The sequence below is a fragment of the Eriocheir sinensis genome, chromosome 7, assembly GCF_024679095.1.
Source record: "Eriocheir sinensis breed Jianghai 21 chromosome 7, ASM2467909v1, whole genome shotgun sequence".
In the NCBI taxonomy this organism is placed as follows: domain Eukaryota; kingdom Metazoa; phylum Arthropoda; class Malacostraca; order Decapoda; family Varunidae; genus Eriocheir; species Eriocheir sinensis.
In genome coordinates, this window is record NC_066515.1 from 26,911,777 (window position 1) to 26,929,017 (window position 17,241).

Sequence of the window (17,241 nt, forward strand, 5' to 3'; positions counted from 1 at the left end):
AGAGAGATGATTTATTGAGGAATGACGGAAATAACAGGGAATGATATATAGACGAAATAATTATTAAGAAAGACACTGAGGTACTAACAACACCTATACGTAGAGGAGGGAAGTGAGGAGGAGGAGGAGAGAGATTAAGGTAAGTAAAACAGAGGAGACGATGAGGATAAATATAAATAAAAGAAGTAAATAAAGAGGGAAGGATTAGAAATGAGAGAGAGAGAGAGAGAGAGAGAGAGAGAGAGAGAGAGAGAGAGAGAGAGAGAGAGAGAGAGAGAGAGAGAAACACACATCACAGAGGAGGAAAAATTAAGATATGAGTATGGAATCTGAGGAAGAGAAGGAGGAAGGAACCCCAGCCATGGAGTCTACTGTCGTCAAGGAGCCGATTCAAGGTACGTCCCAAACTTTCCTTCCTGAGATCTATGAGGCAGACCCTTCCGCCCCTAACGTCAGCCTCTCCCAAAGGTCAATAAGATCAATCAAGTTCTCACGTGTCTTTTTTTAAAGATTCATGGTAAAGAGAAAGTTAAAATTACCACCAGGGTCATCAAAATACCCCTGGAAATGCTCACAACTCCTACGAAAGCTTGTCACACTATCACAGGGTCACAAAACTACCCCTGGAAATGCACCAAATTCCTAGGAAGGCCTTGGCAAATGTGTGTTTCTTAGGTTCAAGGTACAGAGGAAGGGTCACACGACCACCAGAGTAAAAGAAACTATCCCTGAAAAGGCCCAAAACTCCTCCAAAAGCCTGGTCAAATGTGTTGTATAGAGGTTCATGGTACAGCAGAAGGGTCACACTACCAACAGTCATAAAACTACCCCTGGAAATGCCTCCCACCACTCCTGGGAAAGCCTTGTGAAATGTGTTCTATAGAGGTTCCTGGTACAGAGGAAGGGTCACACTACCACCAGGGTCATAAAACTACCCCTGGAAATGCCTCCCACAGCTCCTGGGAAAGGCTTGTCAAATGTGTTCGACAGAGGTTCATGGTACAGCAGAAGGGTCACTACCAACAGGGTCGTAACTCGTAAAACTACCCCTGGAAATGCCTCCCACAGCTCCTGGGAAAGGCTTGTCAAATGTGTTTGACAGAGGTTCATGGTACAGCAGAAGGGTCACTACCAACAGGGTCGTAAAACTACCCCTGGAAATGCCTCCCACAGCTCCTGGAAAAGCCTTGTCCAATGTGTTCTGCTTGAGTGCTGAGATGGCCCAGGAGTCTGTCCACACACTGTCCTTCCCTCATTATTAATCTTTTTTAATTCTGGCTATAGCAAATTAATTGATTAACCTTTGAAGTAAGTTCAGTAATAGTGTTGAAAAAGTACCATGAGAGGGAAAATCAAGAAAATGTAATAATTAAACTAATTCCAAGATTCATGACGACCATTTTAAGGAAATTAATCCATTTAAAGTCAGTACAGAGAACTTTGAGGTCATTCATCACACACACATACACTATATTTCTTCCTCGTTGTAAGTCTAAAACGACCTTTTGTAAAAACTTTACATTCTTTGATGCCAAAAGATCATTTAAAAATAAGTAAGTAATTAAATACAAGTATGTAATTTTGGTTTTGATTTGTAATGTAGCAGCGACGGGCCAAATTTGTGCCATGATTTAAACCCCCCAAAACAGATGATACATAATCTGATCACAAATGCTTTGATATATATTATGAAATGGTTTGTGTGAGGGGTGATTTTTTCTCATTTTTCTCGCTTGGAGGGACCATTAAGAAACATGATCCCCGCTGCTACCACTGGGTTAAACCTCTCAAGGTGACACTACCAATGGCTCTGAAGGAATAAGGCACAGGACTTTTATTGCAGAACCTGTACAGGGACCAGAACTGACCACTACATTAATAAAACTACCACTGGTGTCATCAAACTACCCCTGGAAATACCGAGAACTCCAACAAAAGTCTTCTCAAATGAGTGTTTCTCAGGTTCATGGTACAGAACAAGGGTCTCTCTACCACCAGTGTCATAAAACTACCCCTGGAAATGGTGAGAACTCCCACAAAAGTCTTCTCAAAAGTGTGTTTTTTAGGTTCATGGTACAGAAGCAGGGTCACACTACCAGCAGGGTCATCAAACTACCTCTGGAAATGCTGCAAACCTTCATGAAAGCCTCGTCAAATGTGTGTTTCTTAGGTTTATGGTACAGAAGGAGGGTGTCTCTCTACCACCAGGGTCATACAAGTGCAGCATACAATAACTAATGAGGGAGTCACCTATATGCCTGATGGAGGTCACAAAATCTGCAGTCAGAACCAGCTTCCCAGAATTCAGAATACCCAGGCTAAGACATTAGTGGCAACAGCTCCATACCATAGTGCCCTGATACTGCCGCTTCATGCCATATAGCATAGTAAAACACACTCGTAGGACTCGACAGAGGGAAAACAATGAACGAGGGAGTTGTCTTTACGCCCACTGACTACAAGGAGGCCACAAAATCTCCTGTGGTAATTAGTTTCCCGGGGAATAGAGTGACTCAACAGGACTTCCTAGACTACAGTGCCCTTGGAATATTAATTCATCACCAAACGCAAGGCACCGGGATCACCCTTCGGAGACTGCCTGCTTCATCTGGGGTATGGGGAAGGGGCAGGTTCATATCATTAAACATTGCCACACACGCACACACACTTGACAAGGCTTTCAGTGGAGTCTTTGACATTTCCAGGGTAGTTTTGTGACCCTGGAACCCATGAACCTAAACACACAGATTTGATATGGCTTTTGTAAAAGTTTTAGGCCTCCCTCTGTACCATGAAGAGAATCACACATTTGACAAGGCTTTCATTCCTAGGGGTAGGTTAATGTCTCTGGTGGTGGTTAAACCCTCCCTCTGTACCATGAAGAGAAACACACATTGGACAAGGCTTTCATTCCTAGGGGTAGGTTAATGTCTCTGGTGGTGGTTTAACCCTCCCTCTGTACCATGAAGAGAAACACACATTGGACAAGGCTTTCATTCCTAGGGGTAGTTTTATGACCCTGGTGGAAGTTCAACCCTCCCTCTGTACCATGAAGAGAAACACACATTTAACAAAGCTTTCCCAGGGGTAGTTTCATGACCCTGCTGGTAATCTGAACTTTCTTCTGTACCATGAACCTAAAAAACACACCCATTAGAGCTCGATTGATCTCCTTTTTGGCACTGGGAAATAAAGATGTGGGAAGCGAATGCACCTGAGAATAGTGAGCTGAGAGTCTTGGGTTAATATGAAGTTTATGGAAGCCAGGGTCCCTGTTAGTTAGCTAGTTAGTTAGTCAGTTCATTCATGAGTTAACCCCTTGAGTGCAGAAATTCCTATAAGAAGACATCACCAAGCTACAGGAATGGAACAAAAAGTGGCTGCTACAATTCAATGAAGAAAAACGTAAAGTCCTGCACTTGGGAGGGAATATCCAGCACACCAATACCACATGGGAAACACTCCACTATCCACCACAGAGGCAGAGAAAGACCTGGAAGTATATGTTACCAGGCTAACAGTGAAAACCAAATCCGTGCCAATCGCAGTAGATGGATTAAGACGTCTTAGAGGAGCGGAGTACATAGTCGCATTGCCATGGTTAATATTACAGCACAGAGTTTTACAATACTATTCACAACAGATCTTGCTTGGAAAAGTACAGCTTATGTCAGGGGAGGGGAACCTTTTCAGAGCGAGGGCCAGATGACACTCTCGGGAGCAGTCTACCGAAGCTGCATGGGTTTACGAGTGCCTGACTTTACGAGTGTTTTGATTCACAAGCAAAAAGTAATCACAAGTTTGGCTTGTGATCGGTGCCCTGGTGTACCCTGTTTGTACAAGTGGAAGACAGTGGCGTGGGTTCCCTTTGTTCGCTGCCAGACCTCAGGGGCGGATGCACCAAGCGTTTACTTCACAGTTTTGTGCCTCACCAACAAAGTGGGACTGACAGAGCTCCTTGCTATCAACTATATGTTGTTAACTGCCTTGAATTTGGCATTCACATAACACTGATGACATCATGAGGAGTGCCAGCAAGGGTATGCTGTCCACTGTGCCAATGTCACCACTCACAAAGCTCTCGTGTCGCCGATAACTACTGCCGCAGAGGTTTAATAAATGTAAAGGTACTATCATTTTTACATATAACTGTCTATAGATTGCGTGTTTCAAGTTGAAATATAACTTTGTGAGAAAGAGAAGCAAATCCCTTCATTAAATGTTGAGATACACGCCTTGACAGGTTGGGATAGCATATCCACCGATGCTGGCTGCTGCACTAGGAAGGGAATGATCACTGGAAAAAGGAGACCTTTTTGTACCAGTGGCAAACGTATAGGGGGGGGGTGGAGGTAACCAAGGCCCTGGGTTGGGGGCGACATAGCTGGATATCAGAATATTGAATTGTAAAAAATATAAAATAAAATAAAATTCTTCAGCTGAGTCAGTGTGTGATTTTAGCTGTGCTGTTCCCAGAAAGTACATGCAGTGTAGACACTCTGCTCTTCTCACTGCCTTAGAGGTCATTTAATTGTGTTCCCCAGCCTGACATTTGATAGCTGTCAGAAGGTAGGGGAAGGCCTCCCTCCTCTACCTCGCTACACAATGGTCAGGTTTTCCAAACTATTTAATCTTCCATATTTGGCAAGGCTTTCCAAGGAGTCTTTGACATTTCCAGGAGTATAGTTTTATGACCAGGTGGTAGTTTGACCCTTCCTCTGTACCCTGAACCTAAAGAAACACATATTTGGCAAGGCTTTCCAAGGAGTCTTTGACATTTCCAGGAGTATAGTTTTATGACCAGGTGGTAGGTTGACCCTTCCTCTGTACCCTGAACCTAAAGAAACACATATTTGGCAAGGCTTTCCAAGGAGTCTTTGACATTTCCAGGAGTATAGTTTTATGACCAGGTGGTAGTTTGACCCTTCCTCTGTACCCTGAACATGAAGAAACACTCATTAGAACCCGATTGCCCCCCTCTTTGACCTTCAGAAATACAGAACATAGTTGACATGAGAAGCGAGTGTCTTATAATACCAATCCGAGGATATAGTTAATATTGTGTCATCAAAACCCAGATTAAATTCAAACCTCTCCTGCGTCCATCCCACTCTGATTGGGCTCATGTTAACGCCGCCCCGCACTGTGACGCCTTGTTTAAGAGGCCCCCGAGCCAAGAAGGACGGAACAGAGAGGGAGAAAGCTGTTGCTGAGAGGGAGAAAATATAAGAAAGATTTTAATGGAAGCGACCAAGATATAGATAGATAGATATTGGGAGAGAGAGAGAGAGAGAGAGAGAGAGAGAGAGAGAGAGAGAGAGAGAGAGAGAGAGAGAGAATTACCTCCACTAAATCTGATACACAAAGTCTAAATGGATGTATATAACCCCCCCCCTCCCCTTGCAGCCATGGACCCCCCTAACCAAACTATCCCAACAATACTGTAAGCTACCTCATGGGGGCCTTCGCCCATTCAACCCCCTAATAGGGGGCTGTGCGCCCATGGACCCCCCTAATGAAACAGACCAGCTATAATGTAAGCTATCTAATGGGGGCCTTCTCCCCCTCGACAACTTAACAAAACTACAAAAAACATCACACTTTCCCTCCTTATTATAAAAATTCCTTGATTGCTCGTTAACCATTTTAGAAAAAAATAAATTAACACTCACCAATGGGTTCCTCCGGTGTTCCTCGTCTTCTTCTTCCTCCTCCTCCTCCTCCTCCTCTTCTTCGTTTGGTAGTGTCTGCAAATCAAGTTCGGTGTCAATTAACTGTGTAAACATTAACATACTTTTTGTTTACAGTAAACAGTTCAAGAAAAAAAAGAACCAATAATGAAAAAAAGCCCGTCACTCCAAAAAGATATCATTATAAATTGTGCGCAACAACTTCAGCATGCGGCGGTGTACCCAGTGCAGTCCAGCCCACTATCACAAGTCTACAACAGTAGTTATAATATTGCCATGCCGGCTTGATTGTCCTACGCCATAGCGGCTTGATTTGGCGGAGGCGCGGGGGCGGGGCGGAAGACATCGTAGTATCCCGCGCATAGCGGCTTGATTGGCGGGCAAAGGAGCGTGGCGGGGCGGAAAGACATCCGTAGTATCCTACGCCATAGCGGTTTGATTTGGCGGGGCACGGGAGCGTGGGGCGGGGGCGGAAAGACATCCGTAGTATCCTACGCCATAGCGGTTTGATTTGGCGGGGCACGGGAGCGTGGGGCGGGGGCGGAAAGACATCCGTAGTATCCTACGCCATAGCGGCTTGATTTGGCGGGGCAAAGGAGCGTGGGGCGGGGGCGGAAAGACATCCGTAGTATCCTACGCCATAGCGACTTGATTTGGCGGGGCACGGGAGCGTGGGGCGGGACAGAGAGGGATCGGCAGTGACAGGCTATGGGGAGGGAGCGAGGGATGTGCTATGGTGCGGTTGGTGGGAGGTGACGAGTCCGGGAGCGGCGAGACATGGGCTGCGCCATGCCTCGTTCTGTCTTAGAGGGAGCGTGTAGGGTGAAGTAGTGACGCCATGCTGAGATGCTATACTTAACAGTTACGCCTTTGTTACCTGTTAGCTTTGCACACACACACACACACACACACACACACACACACACACACACACGCATGGTAAATAAGAGTCTGAGATTAATCAAGTACACAAAGTTGTGTTGTGTACATTAAAACTCTGTCTTTGAGAAAGAAAGTATAGTAACTGTATCTTTTTATTTTGGGGAAGATGATGTATAAGTAACCGCACACATGTTAAACATAGAGTTTGAGGTTAAGCATATACGTTAAGTACACAAAAAACACAAAGTTATGTTAAGAAAAGGAGAGAGAGAAAATGAGGAGAAAAGGAGAGGAAGAGAAAAGAGAAAAGGAGAAAGAGAGGAGAAAAGGAGAAAGAGAGGAGAAAAGGAGAGAGAGAAAAGACGAAGATGAAAAAGGACAAAGAGAAAGGAAGAAAGAGAAATTATATGAACGACGGGGAGTTGGCTTATGGTAGCACGTGCAAACACTGTCACAGTTGAAAATATACTATGGAAGATGGCGATGATGGGAAAGTCGTTACGTAAAATTCGCTACACACCTGCTTCCGCCCTTCACCCCCCCCCACCGCATCCCACCCTCCTCTAGCAGATGTGTTAGGTATCTCCCACTCTCCCGCGTTAGGCGAACAAAGCTGAGCCCTGGTGGGGAACGGCTTAACGTCACGGTGTTGACTCGTCTCTGTTGCGGGATGATGGTATATTTCTCGTGAGAATGAGAAGCAATGCTTTGTGTAAACAGTGTGGGAGACGAAAGTCATTTAGTGGATCGTGTCGGTCGTGTGTCAACAGTGACCGCCATGGAGATGACTCATTGTTTAAACATTGTGGGAGACGTTTCACATCTCTCCTTCCGTCCATGAGTGTTCTTCACCACGAGCTAACAATGCAGAAAAACTCTGTGAAAGCTGTGGAATGGTATTCGGCGGGATACATCTGCACCCCCTCCCCCCTTTCCCGCGTTTTTCCGGGCGTCAAGATAAAGAATTAAACTACCACCGCGATAGTCTTTATATAAGGAATAGTTAAAATGAAAAGGATTTTATGATTTTTATTGATATCTAGTGAGAAACTAACATGCCAAAATCTTATATTAGCTTAATGCAGGTCGATTATTTTTTGTTTGTGTTAAATCCAAACTTAATCCAGTCTGAATAGTTAAACCATTACATGAACACAATAAATTTTGAATTACACTCTAAAAATACATCTTAATTCTGGATGAGAGGGATTCAGACAAGTTATAGTACACACATATGGCATACATGATAATAATAATAATAATAATAATAATAATAATAATAATAATAACATTGTTGAAATGCATCTTAATTCTGGATGAGAGGGATAATTCAGACAAGTTATAGTACACACACAGGGCATACATGATAATAATAATAATGTAAACATGTAAATATTAATCCTAAATATCTATCCGTTTCCACTTCTCTCCCTCTATCTGTATAAATCCTTTTGTGACTAGGCAACCTCATGAACGAAAGATGACGCACATAGCTTGTGCGGCTGCCGAGAGCAGTCATCATTTCGTCTCGATAGAGTTCACATCACCGCTCCGTGTAAGACACAAAACCAGTAAAAAGACAAGTTAAGCAAGGACTTTAACTCCAAACCTGCTAAACTTATATTGGTGGCAGCGGTTACAAAGCGATTACAAAGCGATTACAAAGGATTTATCATCAAATAATACTGGCCTACACAAAGTGCCTCAAATTACGTGGTGACTCCATACCAGTGAACCAGTGTGAACTCCAGCACAATCGCAAAATCCAGCACACCCTCTCTACAATTACGGGATTACTACACTCCCTATGAGACGACTACAAGCCCCATCGCTCGTACCTGCACCTACAAAAGAGGTCACCACCTACGTTGTATCACCAAAACAACAATCTTTGCCACCACTCAGCAAACGTCCGTGACCAGTCTACCCAAAAATCCCACCTCACTTAACGGGATTAACCCCTGCCGAGCTCCCCCAACCCTGTATCTTCACAGTCACAAGAGGAGGCAGAGGAAGCCGTATTAGTAGTGAAGAGGTAGTAGCCGCGGCCAGGCAGCTCAATTCAACGCGTCAGCGGTCAGCGTCAGCGTGCCGTCAATCACGGCATCGGCAACACCCACCCCCGGCTAGTGGAACGCGCCGCACAATTTTGGTTTGTCACCTGAACAATCACTCAAGTAAGACGAAACGTTGTTCCATAATTTAGTACATGTACCGTCGAAACCCCCCACTTCAAATAACATTCTCACCCTCGTCTCCCATTTTCCACTCATTTAACCTAATATAATCGCCATTTCATTTGTTCTTAATCCCTTACCCGGATTACATTTAAATTCCTATCCCTACTCTCTTGTATTCCATACCGTTCGCCTTCAGCGCTCCTCCCCTCCCCGTTCACCAGCCCTACCCCTCTTTCGCCGGCGGCAGCCACGCCTTGCTGATCCCAGTGATATGTGTCGCCCTCCGCACATCTGCTGATCCCAGTCATTTATGCCCTTGTACCGACCCACTCTTTCCTCAAGCGACCTCACGACTGCTTCACACCCAAGGTATCTTACCATTTCCTTACGGATTACCTACGAATCTTCCTATAAACTTCCCTTTAATCTTACTTAAAATTTCCCTTCCTATAATTTTCCTTATATACGTCCTAATATCTCCCCTACATTACAGCTTGTACCGGAGAGCAGAGAGAAGTGAGTTAACCCACATCTCCTGCGTCCCAGTCTCCCCCCTCACCATACATCAGCCATACCATCATGCTCTGGTCTCCTTACAAATGCATCGGACACAGCTAAGTGACTCCCCCGTCTAACTCCCCATGTCCCAGGATCGAAAATTGGAAGAGGCTCTATCCTCTGCCTTCAGCGGTTTAACGATTGATACTCCCCATCACACAGTCCTCCGTTCAGGAGCTGCTTATCCAAAACCTATTCCCCCAGCACCCCCATTACCTCCTGCAAAGAAGCTCCCCTCAGACTTCTCGCCAGAGCTTTCCCAGACTACTTCTTCCCAGACAGAACAGCGCCAAAGTGACCCAACCATGAGTGACAAACCTCAAAACGTCATTTTAAGGGGCGAGGATAAAAATCCAAAATATACGGGCTCAGAGGAGACCGGCCCCGACCTCCTAACTCACCTGCAGAGGGTAGAGGATGCTTTTACCAAATTCCAATATACAAATGAAAAGGAGAAATTGGCCCACCTTTACGACAGCATCCACACGGGCCCTTGTCGGGCTCAATCCATAATAAAAGTGACGCATTCAAGAAAGCCAAAACATATGATGACGCGAAAGCAAATCTCAGCCTTTTCGGCTCCACATGCAAACAGGGTGCCCTGTCAGTCTTGTTCCGCCTAGCGGCTACCTACCGTCCCAAAATAAAGGCTAATATTGCAGTAGATGACTGTTTAGGCGTCGCGGGTGGAGCCTTCACAGAGTTTGAAACCCAATTCCGTCACTCCCCGTGGACTACCGATGAGAAAATGAACCTTGAGGATGTGTGCCGCCTTTTCTCATACTTTGTCTTTCTCCTCAATTGCACGGAGACACTCTTCAAAGAGTTACAAAAGGAAGAACCCCTACCAAAAGGTAGAACCCTTTTCAACCACATCAGTCCCCTGTCGGGACGAGAGCCACCAACAGAACCCCCATCCTCAGCGGTGAGGGGTGTCAGATTTCAGAGGGGGCGTCCCCAAAGTCGCTCCCCGACCGGAGCTCAGAGCCCTAGGAACCGCTCTGCCACACCCCGCGGCCGCCGCCCTTACACTAGAGGCAGGAGTCGCGGGCGTGGCTATAACACTCAATATTGTTACAACTGCAGAATCACAGGACACCATACACGTAATTGCTGGTACGGCAGCAACACCCAACGGTCAAATCAATATTGTTCCTACCATAAGACATAGGCCATATTCCCGTTGTCCAATAATATTTTTTTTTTCATTGAGCATAATTGTATTCATATGCCATTTATCTATACCCAGAGGACAGGATAATTTCTTACAATAACTAACTAACATGCAAGTCCTCTGTGATATGTATCTATTTACCATTTGTATATACACCTATATCTCCATATACAACCAATTTTTTTTGTTTCCATATTTTAACTTAACCATGTATGTATTCCCATACCATTTATTCCATGATCATAATCATATTTTCTACTATATATTATTTCTCATATTATATTTAGTTAATAAATCATTCTCCCGGGAGTTTAGATATTAGAAAACAAATATTTTTTTTTGTGTGCACTTGTTTTTATTTGTTTATACACCATTACTATAGGTAATGTAACCATGTGCCAATTGTTTAACTGCATTTACCTGCTATTTGTCCCTCATGGGCTTATCATCCTGTATCCCATTCATTATTTTTTTTTCCCATTCCCTTATACTGTGTACTTCCTTTCTCGTCTTCATACTTTCTATACCTCATTTTGCCCGGCCATCCTTGTACATAGAGTTTTACTTTCATCGTGGCGTGGGCGCCACGCTAGCCTGACCGAGCATTGTAAACATGTAAATATTAATCCTAAATATCTATCCGTTTCCACTTCTCTCCCTCTATCTGTATAAATCCTTTTGTGACTAGGCAACCTCATGAACGAAAGATGACGCACATAGCTTGTGCGACTGCCAAGAGCAGTCATCATTTCGTCTCGATAGAGTTCACATCACCGCTCCGTGTAAGACACAAAACCAGTAAAAAGACAAGTTAAGCAAGGACTTTAACTCCAAACCTGCTAAACTTATAATAATAATAATAATAATATTGCAACGTTCTGTGGATCATATGTACGTTTCTACTACCTAGTTACCACGTCCCCATCACCTTTTAAGAACCCTTTTACTACATCCCATTACGCCAATGCTATGTATTGGTACCTTTAATGTGCATATTCCCACAACCTTTCTGATAATCGGGGGGGGGGGCTTCGTGGTGCAGTGGTTAGCACACTCGGCTCATAACTGAGAGAGACCAGGTTCGATTCCCGGGCGGAGTGGAAAAATTTTGCTGGGATTAAACCTTCCCATACTCATATCCTTGAGCATGCGAAGACAATGAAGTGTAAAAAAAAACTTGCTTTTTTATCTCGTAGAGGAAGAAATACAATCACAAAGGAGTAGGTCTAGTAGGTCATTGCGTTTTTTTTGTGTGTGTGTTTTTGCTACGTTACTGTTACCTTTAGTGTGAATATTGCCACATTCTTCCTACTAAGCATACCATTACCTTTCTGCTACGTTTCTTGCAACGGTTCCTTCTATTACCTGTGTCATACATCATATCTTCGTTAACTGCTCACAGTCACATAACCATAAATTTTACTTTTTGTTAATGCATATAAACGACGCTGAAAATCAATGTAGTTACACTTGAAGATGAGATGATCGTAAAAATCTAACTTGTTCTTAGTCAGCAAATGAGCAAAGATAAGACAAGACAAGACATTCTTAACTTATTATATTTTATTCATACTTTTCTCCTTTCTCTTTTTTTTTTTGTGTGTGGGGCGGAAATCAGTATATGCAATCCAATATAACACATTTATTTAGAACATGTCAAAGTGCTAATTATTGAGAGGGTGATTTTTTTGTTTCTATTTGAAAAAACAAAACAAAAAACAGACAGAATAATATAGTTCGCTAGTTAAGGCACTTGTTCTTTCCAGACATTATGGAAATGATTTTGATGACGGTAAAATCTTGAACTCCATATAAGCATTGTAACGCTGTTACCTTCACTAATTCCACACATTCATTTGCTTACGGAAGGATATAATAAGAAAGAAAAGATAGTTATACTTTGAGCTTTCAGAAAAATAGGTAATTTAATCTACAACTTTAACTATATTTTTTTCCTAGACACTTAAAAAAAAACTCCCATAACATGACACACAATTGTCAAAATGAATCTTAAGTACATTAGGAAGCAGAGTATGCACTTTTTAGGGGGTATAGAAAAATGATTTTGCTGGGAGTAAACCTTCCCATACTCATATCCTTGAGCATGCCAAGACAATGGTGTGAAAAAAAAAAAAAAAAAAAAAACTAGGTATTGCTCGTAAAGGAAGAAATACAATCACAAAGGAGTAAGTCAAGCTGTCAATTACACCAAAAAAAAAAAAAAAAAAAAAAACTTTCCCCTGAAATAAAATGATCTTATCGAGCAAATATATTATAATATTTTACCTAATTCATTAAGGACAAGGTCAACAATACCAAGGGATTATAGTGGGTCCTATTAGAGTAGTGTGGAATGGAACCAAACCACAGTAAACCACAGGATTAGGTCAACAATATAAGTGTATCTCCAAGATCCTATTAGAAAGCAGTATGTAATGGAACCCAAACACCAGGAAAGCATGGAGTTAATGTGATCAACGCATGATACTCAGATATGGAGGAAAATTAGAGAACCATATTTTTTTTTATCAATTAATGTGACCAGTAATGTTAATTTTATAACCAGAGACCAATGAGGACTAAAATATTTATGTATTTCTGTATTGCCAGAACACTTTAAACCTAGAGAAAGGACGCGGGATAACCATGTGCCTGAACCGGGCCTTCAGAGAAAAAACGTACTGGAGGAAACCAATTAGTTAATGTATGGAAGGGTATTAGTGACATGTCATCATGTATAACTAAGGTGGGCAGAACTCACTCTCTTATGTGCTTAGCGTATTATTAATCTTTTCACCTGTTGATGATCATTACCAAAAGGGAATACACACTAAATAAATAGAAGATAAGTGAATGTAAAACAAGTACCAAATTAAGCATGTTAGAAACCAGACAGGCTCTACAGTATTCTGGACATACAGGCTGACAATCAATGATCTAGCATTGTTGAAACCGACAGCTTAATAGGGAATATATTACTGGATTACCTTATCCTAATCTTAGCGTATCCTATGCATCATCAAATATTGTATGCAGAGAAAATAAAGGAGTTACCAAATGACTAGCAAATTAAACTGAAAATAAAAGAGTACGACAAGTACATATCAATTTTGGTTACACATAGTATCAAAAGATAAAAAAAAGTTCATTGATTAGGATCAGGTATGTAAAAGGGAATTGCAGGTCAAAAACTAAATACATGGAATTCACAGTATATACAGTAAACTGAGTAAAATTACAGAAAAAAAAAAATAAATAAATAAACCAATAAACATTACGTTTCAATGAATATTGTTGATATAAATTCTTCCTGGAAGACTTTGATTATTGAAAAATAAATCCTCCCACTTGTGAACACTGTGATCAGTAGTTCTTAATACCAGTATTTCATGATCTTTAATTCAATTAGGGTGAATATTTCCTCTATTACCACTTTTCCTTTTGGAATTTTATTCTTCCACTTGATAGTTTTAAACACTTTTGAGTGTTTTGATGTCTCAGTTGTTGTAAAAATGAATAATAAGCATACTATGACAATTGGGGAGATTGTATTACTCACGCGCCGACATCTCGTTTTCTACTCAGCCAACTGCTCTTTTGTTGCTATACGTTACATGTTACGTTACGTTACGTCACGTTACATAATGCGTTATATATTTTCTACTACCCTTTAAACCTTCCGTAAAAAAGAACATTGGGAGTGTATAGATGAAAACAACGGTAAATCTTTCCTCTATTCGCGGGTTCTCTTTTTTTTCTTTCTATTTTTTCCACTGACAGAATTTAAGCTCTTTAGTGTTTTGAAGCATCATTTGTTGTGGAAATGAATACTTGCCGTTATATGACCACGTCAACGGAGTTAAGATTGGTGATACCTCAATATACTCAAAAAGGCTTAACAATTATCAAATGGAAGAAAAATACAAAAAAAACCCAGGAAATAATAATAAAGGAAAGAAATACCAAAGTGTGAAAATAGACATGAAATGTTGAAATGGACGTGACCATGATGTCTCAATAGGACTTAAAGCGTACCTAGCATAGCCTATCCATCTATTTGACATGGTTATATTATAGTTAATATTCATTTGCACAACAAATGACGCCTCAAAACACTCAAAAGGGTTTAAAACTATCAGATGGAAGAAAAAAAGGTGCATCACCAATAGAAGCGCTGAAGTCATCCTCAAGCTTTACTTAGCACTAGTTAGAGTTCATCTCGATTATGTGGTTCAGTTTTGGTCAGTCCATTAAGAATGGATATCAAGATGTTAGAATCTGTACAGAGTAAGATGAAAAAAAGTGATTCAAAGGACGGAAAACTTTCCATATGAGGATAGACTTTAGCATTTAAATCTGCATTCTCTAGAGAAGCGAAGGTTACGAGAAGACGTGACTGACATTTATAAAGGGATGAAGGGCTTTAATAGGGTTTTTTGTTGTTAAATAGTCGGGTAATGCATGTAGCAGTGGGTTTAAGATAGATAAATTCAGATTCAACAAAGACATGGACAAGCATTGGTTTACCAAAAGAGGTGTGGATTAGTGGAATAGGCTTGGTAGTCATGTTGTGCGTGACAGTATCATAAATACATTCAAGAAGAACTTGAATAAATTCATGGCAAGTGAGGTAAGCTGGAGTTAGGCACACAGGACTTATCGAGGAAAGAAACAATACAGGGTACATTGGAGGGGTTATCCTAGTAAATTCGACAGTTGGATAGATGCTTCTGCTTTGCTAAGGTATGACGCAAGAACCCCTTATTCTGCAGCATAAAGACCTGATTTTTCTACTCAGTCACTTATCCCCCAAACTGAGAAAGGATCTGATAAAAGGACTGAAAAAGAAGGAAATTGAATGCATATCTGAAATTTTCTCGAATTTTTTAAAAAAGCGACTGACGGATAAGACTAACGTAATAAACAAATTGAAGAAATTTAGGAAAGACATTCGTGCAGTGGCCTTAAAAAAGACTCCCGTCTTTAAAAAAAAAAGCAATCTTACTCTCGCAAAGAGGGGGTAGTATTTTGATGACTCTTCTACCACTTGTCACGTCAGTGATTTCAGGTTTACTGCCAAAATGAAAGAATATTGCCTTGTTCCAGTGTCCATCGCTGAAAAATACAGGTACAATATGAACGATACCACCCCCGCCGCCGTTTCTACCACTCCCGCTCCCGCTGTCGTCACTACTCCATCCGTACCCCCGCGTCTAAGTCACAGATCTTCTTTACCTTCACGAGTATTTTACTTTAAGGACTAGTATTACTCTATCTCTGTATTCATTCCCATCTAGTGCTTGGGCAATGTTCTCCGTCCCCACATTTTATTGTCTTATTGTCCAGGGGGAGGTACTGCCCCCTCCCTTGTTGTGCTTTCCTTCCTACCATTGTATCTTTTTAATTTCCTGGTGCTCCCTTCACATGTATTAATATTTGTATAATCTCACTCTGTCCTGCCTGGGGGTAGGGATGGCATGTTCCTCCCTTCTCCCTTGTTGTTTACCTGCAACAATAAACTATCAATCAATCAATCAATCACGTACAAATCCACCGCTACACGACTTGATTCGTGTTGCGGTGAATCCCGCTTATCGGGAATATGGAGTATCACTCATGAAGTTACTGGATGGAAAACCTAATATAGCCTGGGATGAAAAGGGTAATTTTTTACCACCCTTTTCAGGTCTGAATATTATACATTTGATTAATAACCTGGGCAATCCCAAAGGTAAATTCTCGAGTGAGGAGCAGTCTTTGCTTTCCATGCTCTTTCGCCTCACTCAATTATCTCCTGATGCCATAAGAAATGTCAGACAAAGAAAAAAGAGAGAATTTATTAAGGAGAGAGAGGATTTATTGAGTAGAGAGGGGATTTATTGAGGAGAGAGAGAGAGAGAGGATTTATTGAGAAGGGAGAGGATTTATTGAGGAGAGAGAGAGAGAGAGAGAGAGAGAGAGAGAGAGAGAGAGAGAGAGAGAGAGAGAGAGAGAGAGAGAGAGAGAGAGAGATTTATTGAGGAGAGAAAAGATTTATTGAGGAGAGAGGATTTATTGAGGAGAGAGAGAGAGAGAGAGAGAGAGAGAGAGAGAGAGAGAGAGAGAGAGAGAGAGAGAGAGAGAGAGAGAGAGAGAGAGAGAGAGAGAGAGAGAGAGAGAGAGAGAGAGAGAGAGAGAGAGAGAGAGAGAGAGAGAGAGAGAGAGAGAGAGAATTTATTGAGGAGAGAGGATTTATTGAGAGAGGGGATTTATTGAGAAGAGAGGATTTATTGAGGAGAGAGAGGAGATTTATTGAGAGGATTTATTGAGGAGAGAGGATTTAATGAGGAGAGAGAGAGAGAGAGAGAGAGAGAGAGAGAGAGAGAGAGAGAGAGAGAGAGAGAGAGAGAGAGAGAGAGAGAGAGATAATTTATTAAGGAGAGAGAGGATTTATTGAGTAGAGAGAGAGGGGATTTATTGAGGAGAGAGAGAGAGTGGATTTATTTAGGAGAGAGATAGAGAGAGAGAGAGAGAGAGAGAGAGAGAGAGAGAGAGAGAGAGAGAGAGAGAGAATTTATTGAGTAGAGAGAGAGGGGATTTATTGAGGAGAGAGAGAGAGAGGATTTATTGAGAAGGGGGGGAGAGAGAGAGAGAGAGAGAGAGAGAGAGAGAGAGAGAGAGAGAGAGAGAGAGAGAGAGAGAGAGAATTTATTAAGGAGAGAGAGGATTTATTGAGTAGAAAGAGAGGGGATTTATTGAGGAGAGAGAGAGGATTTAT

General features: G+C 41.9%; 1 long non-coding RNA gene across 2 annotated transcripts in view; it reads right to left on the reverse strand.

The window, feature by feature from the left end:
* Positions 1-17,241, reverse strand: part of LOC126995259 (uncharacterized) — a 39,978-nt gene that overhangs the window by 7,329 nt on the left and 15,408 nt on the right. The window contains exon 5 of one of the 2 annotated variants that reach the window (XR_007750193.1): positions 5,673-5,747. The exons of the other annotated variant lie outside the window; for it this stretch is intronic. This is a non-coding gene — a long non-coding RNA (uncharacterized LOC126995259). The remainder of the gene's footprint in view (positions 1-5,672; positions 5,748-17,241) is intronic. 2 annotated transcript variants of the gene reach the window in all.